Raw genomic sequence first — 17,973 nt, 5'->3', positions numbered from 1 at the left:
TGAAAGCTATGAATCTTCTGTGGCTCAACTCATGCTCGAGCGTAAGTGCCCTTCGGAGCATAAAAGTCTTGACACTGAGATTTTTTAAAGAGGAAATTTGTTGGTTTGAGATTTTATTTATTTTATTTTATTTTTTTGCTTATTCACTGACTTTAGGATGCCTGTGTAAGACATAATCCCAAGGTGAAAATAAGCTCTGAAATATAGTTATTACCAAAGTGGTCTAAAATTCCACTTGACTTTATAATATTCCACATGATGCTAAGGGGATACTTTCACAACCTGGATATTATTAGTACCACGAATACCACTCATTTCACCATCCAAGTCAAACAAATTTACTTGGGGGGAGGGGTAAAAAGGGGGAAGTTACAAACATAGACCAAGAATCTTGCCACCAACCCTTTTCTCATAGACTGAAAACATTAAAAAGGCAGGGAACGACCACATGCAAATCTTTCATCATATAAAAAGATGGACATCCCACATTTATCTGATAATAAATGATAATTTTAGTTCCTGTGGCAAATCCGTGATTGGCTCCATATGGTAAAATGGTCATCATTATATGGTGAGATTCTTATAGTACAACTTTTTTTTAACCCAGTTTGTTTTTTCTCCCAAATACTAGCTTTGCATCTTCTAAATTTCCTGACTTCTCCAAGGAGCAAGAATTAAAGGTTCCCCAATGCTTTTTCCTTCTTCTCTCTCAAATCAATGCCACTGGTAGCTTTCCAGATATTGTAGGGTAAAGAGGAAACTTAAATTTGTTCTGAGAGTATTTAAATTGGCTGGAACCACACGTTAGAATGTGTGGTAACTTTCAGACTGACTTTCTAAAGAAGTTCTTTTCATAGTTTGACAAAGAGATGTTAATGGTTGCCTTTCAGTCTTAAACTTCCACTAATACTTTTGATGCTTAAGAATTTATATGGAATAACAACAAATTCAACCAACGAAATAAAAATGTTTTTCAAAATGGCTATAACTATGATCGATAGGGTATGACAACCAGTCAGATGGAAAATCACTTCCCAATACGAGATATTGGCAAATGCCATTTTTCCAGGACAATCTGTTCTTCCAAAATAGTTTACCACAAAACTAGTGAAATTCAGGTATCTCCCTACTGAACATTATGCAGAAAAATCATATTTTGTTTAATGTTCTATGTAAATATGATGCAGTTTGAACAATGAAAGAAAAAGCAAAAGACAAAAAAATCTCTATCACAGGAATGACTTATTTCACTGTTCTCATATTTCATTTTCAAAGTATTTTTAGAAGGAAGTGGAAGTTGCTGGAAGTGCTGTAAACTTTAAAGAAGAAACATTAATATAATAGGGCTCAAAGCAAGAAAATTATCTTCCCATGAGGAAAGAGAAACAAAATAGTCTTCCATTTTTCGTCTGGTAGATCTTGATTGAATTAACTGAAACTTCAGACTGAGAGTTGAAATACTCCTACTTGAAAACTGAGTAGTAGTTGGTAAGTAAATCTAATGAAGACTATAGAAAAATTTTGCCAGAAATAAGATAATCAACTCACCTAGGACTATGCAGAAATAATTTTTTTTAAGTGATCAGCAAGTTAAAATGACCTGAGGAGCTGGGAGAGCTTTTTACTCTATTCTTTGCATGAATCACAACAGCAAAAGAGAAATAACCATTGACTTCTTTCATTTACTGAATACAGGGATGTAACCACTTTCTTCTTAACCAATCTTTCTGTTTCTTCCAGAGCAATGAAAAATGCAGTATTGCCTAGGTTTGGTGTGACAGCCAAATCAATGTAAACCATTCTGTATGTTTAAATCTCATAAAAAAAAAAAAAAAAATCTTACTTCCTGAACATAACCTGTGCAGGTACTGGCAGGCTCATTTTTTTTTATAGAGACAGAAAATGTTCCTTTACCTTTATAAGGATGATAATTGTAAAGAGCATTTCTTAGCTACAAATGAAAATTTGTGTGTAATGGATAAAATATTAAAAACCTATGACTTTCTACAATTTATTAATTAAATGAATGTACTATAGATTATGAAAATTCTATAGTTATTTTTATTTGCCTGTGTATGTATAATCAACTAATATCTCCTTTAAATGCATGTCGATAGACACATACAAACAAATACACATATACACACATGAAATAAACTTTTTCCTTATCACAGCCTTGGGAATATATAAGTCTTCTTGCCCAATTCCATTTGATTTCCCTATTTTACCCATGCAAAATATGGCATTAAGGCAAAAGAGCAGACCAGCAGGTTTCATCTCATCTGCCAACTCTCTTCCATTTCTAGTGTCTGTCTGAAGCAAAGACTTGAGCAGAATTCTGAGGTCAAATCTAAGTTCAGCCAATAGGGTATTATAATCAAATAGTGATGGACTCTCAAGCAAGAGATGGATAGCTAGATATTTGCTTTCTGTTTTAATTTCTCTCTAAACTTTTTTTTTTTTTTTTGCTTTAAAAGACATGACAATAGAGAACCCAGAAGACAAACCAGCAGCTAAACAAAACTGACCAGTGTTGAGTCTGTGGATTTATTTTGTGTATAATGGTAAGTGAAGAGGTGTTGAAAATCACACATATCCCACTAAGACAATCCAATCTGTAACTGTATCATTCAGTTAAATATTTATTGGCTCAGTTTGCAACAATGAAACATTTTAGACAGTGCACAAATACTTAGCACTGGCCAAGTCACTGTCATCGGTGGAAGCAAGTTCACATTACAGGGCCAATACTCACGAAGAAGCTACACTTCCCTTTTCTAGATAATGAATCCAGGAACCATCTCCAAGCCAGACAGGCATTTTGACATCCCAAAGGAGCAATTCTAACAAGGCCTCGGGCATGGTCAGCAAGACTTCCTACATTCTCTACAGAGCCTACACTCTCATTAAAGAGCAGGGCTTCAAGGTTGCAGGCTTTTCACAGTCTGAACGATTGTGTCCAATAAAAAGGGAGAAGGGCCCCTCCACTGCCTTGTCTCTTATCTCTAATACTTGAGAGAGTCCTCCATGTAGAAAGGCTTTCTTTGGAGAGCATCCATGACCAGAAACTTCTAAAGAAGATTAACTATCTATACTGTTCCTGTAGAGAAATTATTTGGTAGCAGCAAGGATGGAATTCTTTTAGGTATGCAGTCCTAATCTTCATAATAAACATAACCTGGACAGAGTAAAGAGAGTTTGGCATTCAAATTCTGTCACTCCTTACATTGAAAAATGAAATCTACTAGATAATTTCAACAGTGGTGGCATACCTCACTGTACTTAGCTTTTAAATTAATAAAATATCATATGTTTTGACAAGGCAATGGTTATAAAGCAACCAACTTCAGTATTTGGCCCATAGGTGTTAAATAAATGGTTGTCATCATTATTTTAACTTTTCTACAAAAGGTAGAAGTTAAACCGTGTATTTATAGAGCTACCTAAGTGAGCTATTTACTTCCTTAACCAGGTTTTGATGTCAAATTAATGTCAGAAATTAAATTCAGCTTCTTTGTCATAATCTACTTTTTTAGATTATTTGTTTAAAGATCATATCATTCTTCTTCTTACCTCTGTCCCTTTTACTTGGTGAACTTCTACTTGTCCACCATTCAGGACTCAATCTAGACCTCACTTCTTTTGAGAAGCCTTCTCCCGGCTACCCTTTTCCCATTACTCTGGGTAGGTATCACTTTTTTCTCATATCATGTTGGCTATACATCTATCATAATATCCATCACAGTTGTATTGTACTATCATCCTTTTTTTTTTTTTACTGTTTTTCCCCTCTACTCTGGGTTCCTTAAAGGCGGAGACCTTAAATTTATATTCACAGTGCCAGACATGGAATGAGAGTTTAATAAATGCATACTGAGTGAATAAATGTCAATTCCCTTTTAAAAAATATAAACATACCTCTATTTATGTAGCACCTGGTCTTCCTAGGTGGTCTCTCATCTAAGTACTGACCAGGTCCAACCCTGCTTAGCTTCCGAGATCAGACATCAGGCTTGTTCAGGGTGGCATGGCCATAGACCGTGGACCGTAGCTTCACTGGGGCACGAACCCAGGACCTGCTGTGTGTAAAGCAGATGTGCTAACTGCTACTATGGAACCACGTCCAACATACTTCTATTTAAGTTGGAACTTTCCTGAATATCTTTATCAAGATATAAAACAAAAAAATAAAATCTTCTGAGCATTTCATACCTACTAAGAACTGTGCTAAGAAATTTATTTGTAGTATCTCATTAAATCTTCTAAAAAAAACCCTATAAAGAAGGTTCTACTATGATCATTATGTTAAAGAAGAAGAAACTGAGCTTTGGAGAACAGAAGTAACTTGCCTAAGGGTGCAAAATTAGTGAATGGATGAGTCATTATTTACACTAATATGTTCTGGTGCCAAAGTCCTACATTTAACCACTAATTCATGTTGTATTCTATAAAATTTCCCAGTAAGTCAAATCCTATTTAAGGTCAAACATAGTGTACATTAAAACACATACCTATACATATGCACGTTCAACTAAAATGCTATAAAGTAAATCAGTGCATAGTAATAATACTAGATTCTAGCATAAAAAGTCTTTGAGGTAGCCATGACTAATTTCAGGACTTGTGAATTCTGCAGGCATCTCAAAATCTGAAGTAAAGTGGCAGATGGGAAATAGGAAGGTTTCTGATGGTGCTAACTTGCTTTGATTGGAAGGGAAGGGGAAACACACAGGTAGGTGATCTACAGGGACTCCAGGTAGACTTCAATGTTTTTTTGGGGGGTGAGGAGGCAGATTGACAGCATATGAAAATTAACTGCAGATAGAGAGAAATAATATGTGTCAGTAAAGCATCAAATCAACTTTCAGGTGCAGTACTTTGGATGTTTTTTTTTAAACCTTAGTATAAAAAGTCAGTTCACAGTATTTCACTGTCACAGAAGCATGACATGTGAATGCAAGAAAGTAAATATCACAGAATGATAACTTTTTGCTTGTAAGTTGCATCTGTCAACAGCTGGGCTCTAAACTGACCAAATGTTCTATGGAGAAAATAGTTTGGAGTTATTTTGGAGTTACTTTGATGATGTTCTTCACCGTGAAAAACCAATTTTCAGAAAGCAAACAGGATGCTTGGCAGAATGTGAAGAGAGAGGGAAGCTAACACGGAGCTGAAGAATTACATTTTATTTCACTGCTTGTGCATTAGAACCAGAAGTGAAACATCCTAGAATGATAGTAAATCTTTTTTTCTTTTTCTCTATAAAGAGCGATATTTGGACCAGAATCCAAGGGCCTTCAGAGAAGTACAGTAGGAGATGTGGTCACACATTTAGATTTTATGAGGGGATGAAAACAATTAATATTTTCATTTTCACTAATAGAAGACACTGAGAAGTATTAGTTTAATACTATTATGAGTTGAGCAGAGGGAAGATCCGTTTTCTGTGCAATTTTCTTCTTTCTGATTATGCAATTTTACAAAGCAAGAACTAGGGTCACAGGGAGGTAATGGCAAGTAAACAAAATATATAAAAGGAAAATGTTCTTCTCTGCAGGATATAATCAGCCTGTGGCATTCAATGTCTCTGAAGGTCAGAGTGTCAAATACCGTGACTTAAGTTAAAAAGAAGCTGAATATTTTATGATCAAGAGTAATAATGACAATGGGGTAACTAGGCAAGTGGTGATCAAATCCCAAGCCAAGATATGGACAAATATCCTTTGAGATCTTTCTTGAAAGGTTCGGTTTAGCTTCTATGCATTGTTCCTAAACTGGAAATCTGATAGGCTGTGGGTGTTCGAGGCTAAGTAGGGCCTTACCTGCCTTCTTTAGCAGCTTCGAGGCAGATATCAACTTCAGCATCAGAGAAATGATGGAGCATGGGATATTGCCATCTTCCTACTATTCCAAAGATATTCTGTGCTTATTGTTGACAGACTTCTATAAAGAGCAGGCTTTCTTACTAGTAAAAATTTAATACTAGTTAAAACTATTTAAACCATAAATTGTTTAGGAAAAGCTTAGAATTCAAAGGGACTTCTTCAAGGAAATATGGGGTCTTGTTTTACTTTTTGCCGTATATCAATTTCTGATAAGATAAAGTTTATCATTCCTCATTTAGAAACACTTTTTATATATACATCCCACTTTTAATACCCATGAAAGAGTATCTTTCATTGTAGATTAAAAGAAAACCTAGAAAGGTAGCGGTGGGTAGAAAAATGTAACCCCCTCCAAGATGTCTACATACTAATTCCCCAATCTTATGAATACATTACCTCAAATGGAAAAAGGGAACTTGTAGATAGATTAAGGATCTTGAAATCAGAACTTATATCCACAGGGGTCCTTACAAGAGGGAAGTAGTCATGACAAAGTCAGAGAAGGTGTTATGATATAGAGGCAAGAGAAGTAGAAGTAAGAGAGAGTGAGGGAGAAAGAGAGGGAGAGAATGAGATTTGAAGATGCTATGCTTCTGGCTTTGAAGATAGAGGAAGGGATCATGTTACATGTCCAGGAATGCAGGTGGCCTCTAGAAGCTAGAAAAGGCGAGGAAATGGATTCTCCTCTGGAGGCACCAGAAGGAATAGCCCTGGCAACATGTTGATTTTTACATCTACCCTCTAGAAATGTAAAATAATCAATTTATGTTGTTTTAAACCACTAAATTTGTGGTAATCTGTTATAGCAGGAATAAGAAACAAATACAGACTTTGACACCAGAAATAGGCTGCTGCTATTAAAAAAAAAAACGAAAAACTAAAAATGTGAAAGTGGCTTTGGAATTGGGCAATGGGCAGAGGCTGAGAAAATACTGATGACCATGACAAAAAAAGCCTAGATTGCCTTAAACAGACTGTAGATAAAAATATGGATATTAATGACTGCTAGCAAGGACTTAGAAGAAAGTGAGGAGCACAATGGAGAAAACCTGTATTTTCTTAATTTTTTCCCATTTAGAAAAAAATTAAAAAGTGCAGCTCGCTGTCAGCATTAATTTAACATCACATGTAGGAATGCTATGTTTCCTAGGATTTGACATTTTTGGCAATCAAGAACTATATTTTGTAAATGGAAATATCACTACTAAAGACAGAATGCTATAAATAGAGTGATGTCCTTTGTTTCCTAAGACTATCAATATACTAGAGCGATGTGATAATAATAATGAAAGCGAGATATTTTGTAGCAAACTTTGGGGGCGAGATTAGGACTGTAATCCGCGAGTAAACGCTGCTGCCACAAGCACTTCCAGTAAGTATTCTTGGGGAAACGGGAAACAGTTTAAAGAATATTTAAATCATCATAAACCGACCATTGGTAGAAATGTGGGCTTTAAAAGCATTGTTAGAAAGGGCTCAGAAGGAAATGAGAAATACGTTATTGAAACTGAGAGAAAGGGGAGTCTCTGACATATTAGCAGAAAACTTAGATGAAATGTGTCCTACAAATATGTGGAAAGTAGAACTTCTAAATGATAACAGGGTAGCTGAAGAGATTTCCAAGCAAAGTGTCGAAGGTGTAATTTTGTTTCTTTTTGCCGTTTATTGTAAAATGTGAAAAAGAAAGAGAAAAATTGGGGGGAAAAAAACTCTTCATCAACAACGACTACAACAAAAACCAGGACTTGATGACTTTAGAAATTCTCAACCAATCTAGATGTCGAAAAATATGCGATTTTAGAACTTCTGAACTCTAGAACTATAAGACAATAAATTTGTATTGTTTTCAGCTACTAAGTTTGTGGTAATTTGCTACATGAACCAAAGGAAATTAATACAGTGGTCAAAATGAGAGGCCCTGAGGTGGGGTGCGGGGAGGATATGTTGATTTTGGGAGGAAGCCTCGGAGACATAGGATTTGTTAATGAATCTCCTTGAGACTGACATATGCCATTGCCCCATTTCTTTGCTCAGATCCGGAAAGTTTAAATATATCTACAGTGCACATAACAACTGCAGCGCCAACAAACCACCCCAAAAACAGAGTGACTTAAACACTGTGATATATTAATTCTCACAATCGTAAGGGTCACCTGGGAAGTTCTAATGAGCTCACACCTGGGTCTGCCGTCAGATAAAATCTGTGGGATTCTAGCTGGTCTCGAATGGCCTCAGCCAGAATGACTTGGCTCGTTTTCACACAGTATCTCATCCTCCAGCAAGCTAGTCTGGCTTGTTCTCGTGGCAATGGCGGGGTTCCAGAAGAGAAAACAGATGCATGCAAGACCTCTTGAGGCTGACGCTATGAACTGACATACCATCACTTCTGTTGACCAAAGCAAGTCTCACAGCTAGCCTGGATTAGAGGTGTTGAGAAACAGACTCCACTTCTTTGAGGAAGGAGCTGCAAAGTCCCATGAAAGCAGGTTTCAGGGATGGGTCAAAAAATGGCAATATTTTTGCATCAATGTTCATAACAAAAACAATGATAATAAATCTTCAAAGGAAAGTTAAGCCCAGGAACCTAGCTATATCTTCGAAACATAAGTTTTTTAAATCATTCAACTACTAACATGGTCCAGAGTCTAGCGTGGTGGCAGCCAGGAAAGAAGGCTACAAAATTTGACTGTTACTCCTACAGTGGGAATGAGTCTGACTCTTTCTGGATATTGTAGTTGGACAGGGAGCGCCCATCTTCCAGCTGCTTTCCGACAAAGATCGGCCTCTGCTGGTTGGGGGAATGCTCTTCTTGTCTTGGATCTTGGCCTTGACATTCTTGATGGTGTTGCTGGACTCCACTTCCAGGGTGATGGTCTTACCGGTCAAGGTCTTCACGAAGATCTGTACCTCCCCTCTGAGACGGAGGACCAGGTGCAGGGTGAACTCTTTCTGAATGTTGTAGTTGGACAGGACGTGCCCATCTTCCAGCTGCTTTCCGGCAAAGATCAGCCTCTGCTGGTCACTGACAACTCTTTTATATTATTGCTGGGATGAATTTTTTCTTGTCATAAATGCAAAATTCCTCTGATCATCAATTGCATCTGCTATTTGCAGAAATAATCTTCTGATATATTATCATTACTAGGTTTAGTTTAAGTCTATTACATAATATTTCTTTAAAAAAGAATTAACCTATAAAATCAACTCTTAAATGAAAAAAATATATGTAATTAGCCTGAAAGTTAACTAAAATTGAACAGGGATTTGAAATAAGACTTATCATATCACATTTTTAATTTCCTAGAAACAATATTGCACAGTAATCTAGAACAATAAAAACCTGAGTGGCACCAGGAAATGCTGTAACAGGGAAATGTGTGAAAGGCTAGAAACATTTCCAAAGGAAAAATTTGATAATTCATAACCTCTCACTTCCACCAAAATCATAAAGAATAATTCAAGATGTGTTGTCTAGATCAAGAACAATAGACAATATTGTAAAGATGCTTAAGGATCTATCATAGTTTAATAGCTGAGTTCTACCTAGAACAAGATTTCTTTATGAAACCGAACTGAAACTATTATAGCCTAATAATAAACATTTTCATCTGCATGCATTTAAAAAGCAATATACAAGGCATTTTAATAAAAGATATCTAATTTAATCTTCATTACAACCCAGGCGGTGGGCATTATTTTCCCATTTCAGAGTGATTAAATAATTTGTGTATGGTTATACCACATCTAAGTTGTAGGACTGAGATTCTATCTGAAATCAAAAGAAATAACATTTTTGCATCCCTATCCCTCCCTCTATGCCAACGTAAAAGTGGAAGTGACATGCTAAAGAGTAAAATCCAGCGATGCCCAAGGAAAGGTATGTGATGTGCTTAATGAAAACCCTTAGATATTTTCCAGCGTCATAATAATTAATGGGGCTCACCAAATCTCACTGAGCCCCACCTCTTGGACATACAGTAGCTTTACATCACTTTTCTTTTATCATTGAATGGGGTCAAATGACTAGATCTGGCCATGGAAGAAAGTGACATAGAAGTCATTTCTGATGCACAGCATTTAACTGCCTGCTGAAAGAGCAACTGAAGTCTTCCTTTGTCCCTGAACAGTGGTCAGTAATAGTAAATTCGGTGCATATGCCATCAGTCTGGGTTCCTGAGTGACTATAATTAGAGTAATGGGAGAGCCCCTGATACACACGATAGATGGGTACTGTGAGCCAGAAATAAACCTTTGAGGGTTTAAGCCTCTGAGATTTGGGGTTATTGATCACAGCAGCATAATCTAGTACATCTTTACTAATACAAATGATGTTCATTTATCTCCAAGATAGGTTGCACCAAATCTATACACTACTCTACCTGTGAAGAAACCAACTAATTTCAGCATTGCAGCAAAACACAGGGATAGCTTAACCAAGCATGTCCAGATGTAAACAAAACTGACCTATGCATAAATAAGAAGGCATTTCCTGGAAATAAAAAATAATAGTGGATATGACATCACTTCTCATATTATCAACAGTAAAGTTGGTTATTTTTTTTAACCTCCAATTTGTTACAGACAAATATGTGATCTCGCCATGTGAATTCATGTGATCCCACTGACTAGTTCATAGGTAGTGACTCCCCATGTGAATTTGACAACGCCTAAACTGTTTGATGAGATGTACATTCTCAAATTGCTATAGAAGTTTCTAAAAGCTTACTTTCAATATCTATAACTACATCATTGCAGACCAGTAATCAATGTTTGTGGTCATCAGTTCAGGTAACCACACTTCAAGAAACACTGCTTAACTTGAAAAAAGTACTTGGTTTGTCTTTAAAAGTGAGTGTTGCATTTGCATGACCAGGAACTCGGAATTTTCCAGTTGGTTAATAACAACATTATAAGGAAACTGTGCTGAACAGTATTGGATGGAAATAAGATGAATACTCTGGGGAGCATTAGCAGAACTTTGGTGATGAAACGAGCAATCTTGATGCTGCAGGTCACAAATATTTCTCAGCCACATTTACTAAGCATGTTACTAATTCCTAATGGAAAAGACTTAATAGGTAATGTCAAAACATTGTGAATATTATTTATAGTTCATTGCATAGAAATAATGTTTAGAGACAGAGTAAACTAGTCATAGCTTTCACTCCCTTGGGTAGGTCTGGTATATCAGGTAATCTTCTGTGGTCTTAAATAAACAATTTCAGTCGTAGGAGTGCTATAATAAATTGTATAGATAAATCTGAACAGTGGACCCAAGATTGACAATTGTTATGAAAATTCTAGTTTCCATTCTGAAAAGACAAAGCAAAACTACATAGAAAGTTACCTTATTATAGTTTATCCCTATCTAAGCATGCTACATGTCAGGATTTTTATGTTAAAAATGGTGTGTATGTATAGACATACACACACAACATACACACACTACATCTATGTATATATATATCAGGGTTTCACAATGTTGGCACTATTGACATTTTGGGGCCAGTAACCTTTGTTTAGAAGTTGTTCTGTGCATTATAGGATGTTTAGGAGCATCCCTGGACTTACCCCACCTGATGCCAGTAGCATGGCCTCAATTGTGACAACCAAATATGCTTTCCAGATATTGCTAAGTATCTCTTGGGGGAAAAAATTGTCCCTGCTTGAGAACTAATAATATATTCTATGTATATATCTTAGTCCACGGACTACTATAACAAAATACCACAGACGGAATAGCTTACAATGAACAGAAATACATTTCTCTCAGTTCTGGAGGCCAGAAGTCTAAGACCAAGGTGCGAGCACAGTAATATTCTTTGGTGAGCGCGCTTTACCTGGTTCATAGCCAGCACCTTCTTGCTGTGTTCTTACACAATGGAAGATGCTAGGGATCTTTCTATAATGGTCACAAAGTGGGGCTTTTATAATGTACAATTCCCATTCATGAAGATTTCACCTTCATGACTAAGCATCTTGCATAGTTCCCACCTACAAATACCATCATCTTTGGGAGTTAGAATTTTAACATGTGAATTTAAGGAGGATGAATTCACTCCATAGCAATCTCTTTTAACAAATAATTCCCTTAATTTCTTGGGAAAATTTGGATAAGACCATTATGACTCATTAAAAAACAAACAAGGATAGTCTTTTTATGAAAGCAGTTTGGGACAAAATATTAAAAGCATCATTTAGTTAACATTTTATGCAAGTAATTTCAAGGTACTTAAATTATGTCTTGATTGGGTTATCAACCCAATTGTATCAGATAATGGTCTCTGTGAAGCAAAGTTTCAAATATCACTCAAAAATAAATGTTAGATTTAAAATACTTAAATTATTCAAAGCAGAAGGGAAGGGAAAACTAATGTTGAGACACGTGGGTTATGCATCTACTTTCCAAAAGTGGGCATACCGGTCAGAGGACATTCTCTAACTTTCCTCCTAGGACTAGAAGCACTGCACCTTTAAAGGGAGCCAACTGCAGTAACGTGCATCATTCTCATGGAATGTGGAGTGTTCCGGAATTCTGTCTAGTCAGGCCTTTGGCAGAGCTGTGGCAGCTTTGTTTGTGGGCAGGCGGCCTCCTCACATTTCTACTTTATCCTTAAGAAAGTTGCCATGGAGACTGGCATGGAGATGGCAGTCAGCCAGGCAGAGAGAGAGTGTTTTAAGTTGAAAGAAGCACACACGCACATACACACACATGCAAACATGCACACACACACACACATTCAAGCTCTTACGCACACATACTCCCAAAATAAACACAGCTATGTGAGTACATAATCAACTTTTTAAAAATACACTTAGTGTCACTGCCTATTCGGGTAAATGGTTAAGCCATTGTTTCTTTTCTAACTTGCCCAAAGAAACATCGCCAGATAAGGAGCAGTTAATGAAGTAGGAAAATAGCACCTATTAAAAGTAATCCATCACAGCTCTTGATCACCCAGCTAGTAGGCATCTGATTGCAATATCTGTTTGTTTGGAAAAGAAAGCCATGGAAAGAAAAGTAAAATGATATGGTAAAAAAATATAAAATAAATTTCTGCATTTGGATAAAACAAACATTATTTAGTCAATTTTTAAAAAATGATCCAACGCTTTCTTTTATTTGTATGTACAAAATGTAAAAATAACATAAAGCCTTCTAGATCTGATTTTTAATTTAAGAAGGACAGCTGATGTGGGATTTTCTATAACATTCTGAACAGCCTCAGATTTTATCCAATACTTAGTGTTTAGAGCATTTTCTATTATAACCTTCATCTCAAGGAATTTTATCAAAAGTGATAATATCCTGAAGCATGTCTAAATTGGTGAGAGGGAAATGTAGGAAAGTCATAGGTCCTTTAGAATTCCTTAAAACAGCATCATAAACTTGTAAGCATTCAGTGCATAAATCGCTTAGTGTTTAAAGAGCAAATCTCTGTATGCAGTACCCATTTAATGAAATCAGTTTCTACATACTTTTATCCTGCATAGACAATATGCAGGAAAGCATTCTACAATTCAGATTATTAGGATGAGGGCCATGCAAATATCTATCAAATAGGAAGAGAAATGAGAGAAAAAGTTTGCAAGATGAAACTTTCCGCTTCTTACAAAAGTCAGGTTGACTGTCCAAATACTGGCAACTTCTGTGCATGACCAACTAACTTAATCAGAAAACACTGACCGTTGTCAACTCCATGGTCTCTTTTCCTCTCTCCCCTAAAGACAAATTCCCTTGGAGATATTGCTATGTGGGCTTCTGTGTTCCCTGATAAGCTGACCCAAAGCAGTTCACTTAAGGTTGAAATTGAAGCTTTGTTTTCCAGGTTTGGGGAACACTACAGTCTCACTTCATAATCACTGTACTTCATAATCACTGCATAATCACCTTAGTGTATGGTCCTCCTCATGACCAGCTAGCTATGCCTGGATTTTGGATTGTCAATATATAAACACAACTTGTTGAGACTGCAAAGAAACTACCTGGTTATTAGAGTTAATATGCACCATGTTAATACTATTAAAATCAGCTTGTGGCTAGCAACATCTGAATCACTCATCTCCATTTGCTTCCCTATTTTCCTTGCCTGATGAATGACTCAGCAAAAGGTAGGAATCTGTCTAGACAGAAGTAATTCAGCAAACCTTCATTTTTCTATAAGCCCCACTTTGTGACCACGGAAAATAGTAAAAACATGAAATGTTACCATCATGTTAATGACAACAAAAAAATACTGAAAGAAAATTCATTAAAATCAATTTTTTTATTTTAAGGCAAAGAACATGCTTTGCATTAAAGGAGAGTTAGGCTTTTAGACTACGGAATAAAACATAAGTCTTCATTCTGTGACATGACAATCTTGATTGTATTCAACTGTAATATATTTACACATACATCAATCTTAGCCCAATTTTCACAAAGAAGTCCTCAAAGACAACTTGGTAAACCTGTCTAAGTGCTGAATTAAAACACCTCCACCCCACCCACACATAATCCTCTAATGTTATGGCATTGTTTTCAGCAAAAATGAAGGTAAGAATGTTTAATAAGGGCTATGACTTTTAACTTTTCACAAATGAAATGAGCACTATGCTTGCAAGTCTCCACTGACACAGGCTTTGACATTCCTTCTATTAAAAGATTTGCAAGCAAAAAGCTTATAAAGTTAGTTAACTTAAAAGGTGTGCTGGGACAAATAGAGAAAGGCAAAAACAGTAATTTTCTTTCAGAGATGCAATTGTATAGAGGATAATTTTCTTTCATAGAGATAAGGCAAAAGCAAATGGTTAGATATTTTATCACAAATTATTCAGTTTATATAAATAAAAGCAATTTCTTCCATAAGGGATATTAAGACTAGAGTCATTTCCAACATATATGATTCTGTTGATAACCTTAGAAATCACTGGGATCAGGATTTAGGTTTGTGTTTATTTGTTCTACATGTTTTTATCTTTCTTTTAAAACTTACCTGTCTTGTATTTCATTCCTCCATGGCTTTGCCCTCCATTATTTAAGATAGTGTTTAATTGCGTGAGCATCTTATCTAAATATATACTAATAGCTGAGAGTGAATGGGATTAGATGCTATTCAGGGCCCAAGTATCTACCAGGCACAGTAGGCCCAGTGCCAAGAACCCATGATACTTTTAGAAACATATGAAATGTGTTTTTTTTTTAATTACAAGAAAAAATTAAACTTTTAGGTCACATAATTTTTTATCAGATAATATTAGCATATTTGCGTTTTTACCAAGTGTCCTAAATATAATTTTTAATATATGTTAATTATATTAATTATTTAATTAATTACATTAATATATTTAAATATATATGAAGGAAGGGGCCCATGAAAGTTATGATGTTAAATCATTGCTGTCCAATGATTTACGCTCTAACTTGATTAGGTACTCTATTTTCTGCCATTCATTTCTAATTCTTTCTGAATAACTTTTGTGTGATCTGACCTTCTTTCAAGAGGAAAAAAAAAAACATGAGGCAAAGATCTTATAAGACACTTTCTAATAGAAATCTGAGAATAATCAAACTGAAAAGTCTAATCCTCACAGAATCTGAGAAATGATTGTCAGGTCTAAGATATATCCTTTATTCATGATGACAATGATGATAGTGATAAGTCACACTTGCAATACTAGGTATTTTCATAATCTCTATTTCATGTACAATAAGAAAATGTATTCTTTTTTAATATCTCACAAATAGTAATATAGCTCCCTGTAACCTTATGACCAATTCCTTATACTTATCCTTATAAACTCTAGGATTAATATATTACATTATTATTTTTCGATGGTAAGTAATGAGACTTGCATGAATGTGATCTCATGTCGAAAGGTTTTTGGAAACATTATATAAAAATGCTAAAAAACTTTGAGAATCAGCTCATCCATCTTTCCTCTTATGTAATAAGTGATACACAGTTCTGAAATACAAAACAAAATAATAACAATAAAGGTGAAAGGGAAATCAGGGACACAGGCAAATATAAATATATACTTTCATCAGTAAGCATAACTCATATGAGTCATTACAAGAACCAGAAATCTAGCTTGTATTATAGAAAGGAAGAGAAGAATTATTGCACCATGGCTTCCAAAGAGTGGTTCAGTGACTTTAGGAGGGAAGACACAGAAGTGGCTGTGAGCAGCCCTGGAATTAAGGATCTGAATGCCTCCAGGATTGCTTATCTTTGTTATTTTCTCTGCTACTCTCTTTGTAAGAAGACCTCAGATTCACACAATAAAAGTAAATGGTGGAACTGAGATTTTAAAGTAAATCTTTTCATCATTCTTTAACACAGAATGTTTGTTACAGTAGAAAAGTGAGTGAATTCAGGGAATTATATAAAAAAATGGACATTCTAAAAAATGCATATTTCATTAGTGTTCTGACCTCCAACTGAAATATGTGATTAAAACAGCCAATAGAGCATCAAGTGTTATGAAGTTTAATACAAGGGTATATATGTTTCCTCTTTGCAACGTAACTTCTTGGGGCCATGTAGGTCTTGTCAACATTTATTTTTTGTGATTGACCTGTCATCAGAGGATGGGATCTTAGAAATAAGTTATATCTCAGATTTGAAAGCTATTGGAAAACCTATGTTTATGTAAATAAGAAATTAAAGTCCAAAGATATAGAATGTTACATGTCCAAAGTAATTATTTTGGTATCCAAGTTTTCTAGAAATGGTCCTTCCCTGAGCTCCTGGATATAGGTCTATATTTGATGAGAACATAAACCCTTTAGAAATGAGTTGGTTAATCAGTGCCGAAACAAATGTCATCTGGAACTAAAATAGCACCTACTATTAACTTAATTTTTCTTTATATTTTGTGTAACAATAAAGATATGTCAACCACATAAATGGGTTTTGACTTAAAAAAATTTTAAAGTTGAGGTTTTTAAAGGTAAGTGATCAAACATTTTAAAATAGTTAATTAAAAATTTTAATGTTTAAAAAGTCAACTCATCATAGATAAATGGAGGGGTATATTGTGCTCATGGATAGAAAGACCTAATATTGTTAAAAAGTCCATACCATACCACCCGAAGTGAACTCAGACTCAATGAAATCCCTAACAAAACACCAACAGCATTTTTCATAGAACTAGAACAAATACTCCTAAAATTTACATGGAGCCACAAACGACCTCAAACATCCAAAGAAATCTCGAGAAAAAGGAACAAAGTTGGAAATATCAAACTACCTGATTTAATTTCAAACTATACCACAAAGTTGTAGTAATCAAAACAGTATGATACAGCATTCAAATAGACACATAGGTCAATGAAACAGAATAGAGAGCCCCAAAATAAACCTGCACGTATATGCTCAATTAATTCACAAAAAAGAAAGCAAGAATATACAATGAGGTAAAGACAGTCTCTTCAATAAATGGTACTGGAAAAACTAAACAGATACATGCAAAAATGTAAAACCAGACCACTTTCTTACACTATATACAAAAATAAATTCAAAATGCATTAAAGACTTAAATGTAAAACCTTAAACCATAAAACTTATAGAAGAAAACATGGGAAATAAACTCTTTGACATTGGCCTTAGCAATATTATTTTGAATATGTATCCTAGGTCAAAGACAATGAAGCAAAAATTAGCAAATAAGATTATATCAAACTAAAAAACTTTTGCACCTTGAAGGAAACCATCAATGAAACAAAATGGCAATCTACTGAGTGGGAGAAGATATTTACAAAAGATATTTCTTATAAGTGGTTAATATCCAAAAATATGTAAACAAATAATACAATTTAAAAAATGGGCAGAGGACTTGAATAGACATTTTTCTAAAGAGGACATACGGATGGTTAACAGACACAGGAAAAGATGTTCAACATCACTAATCATTAGGGAAATACAAATCAAAACCACAATTAGATATCGGCTATCACCTCGCATCTGTCATAATGTCTATTATGAAAAAAAAAAGATTAAGTGTCGTTGAGTATGTGGAGAAAACGGAAACTTAGTGCACTATATATGTAGCCTCTATGGAAAACAGTATGGAGAGTCCTCAAAAAATAGAACTATCATATAAC

Source organism: Pteropus vampyrus, unplaced genomic scaffold, assembly GCF_000151845.1.
Source record: "Pteropus vampyrus isolate Shadow unplaced genomic scaffold, Pvam_2.0 Scaffold1, whole genome shotgun sequence".
Taxonomy (NCBI): domain Eukaryota; kingdom Metazoa; phylum Chordata; class Mammalia; order Chiroptera; family Pteropodidae; genus Pteropus; species Pteropus vampyrus.
The sequence above is the reverse complement of the archived record's forward strand: the minus strand, read 5'-3'. Positions refer to the sequence as shown.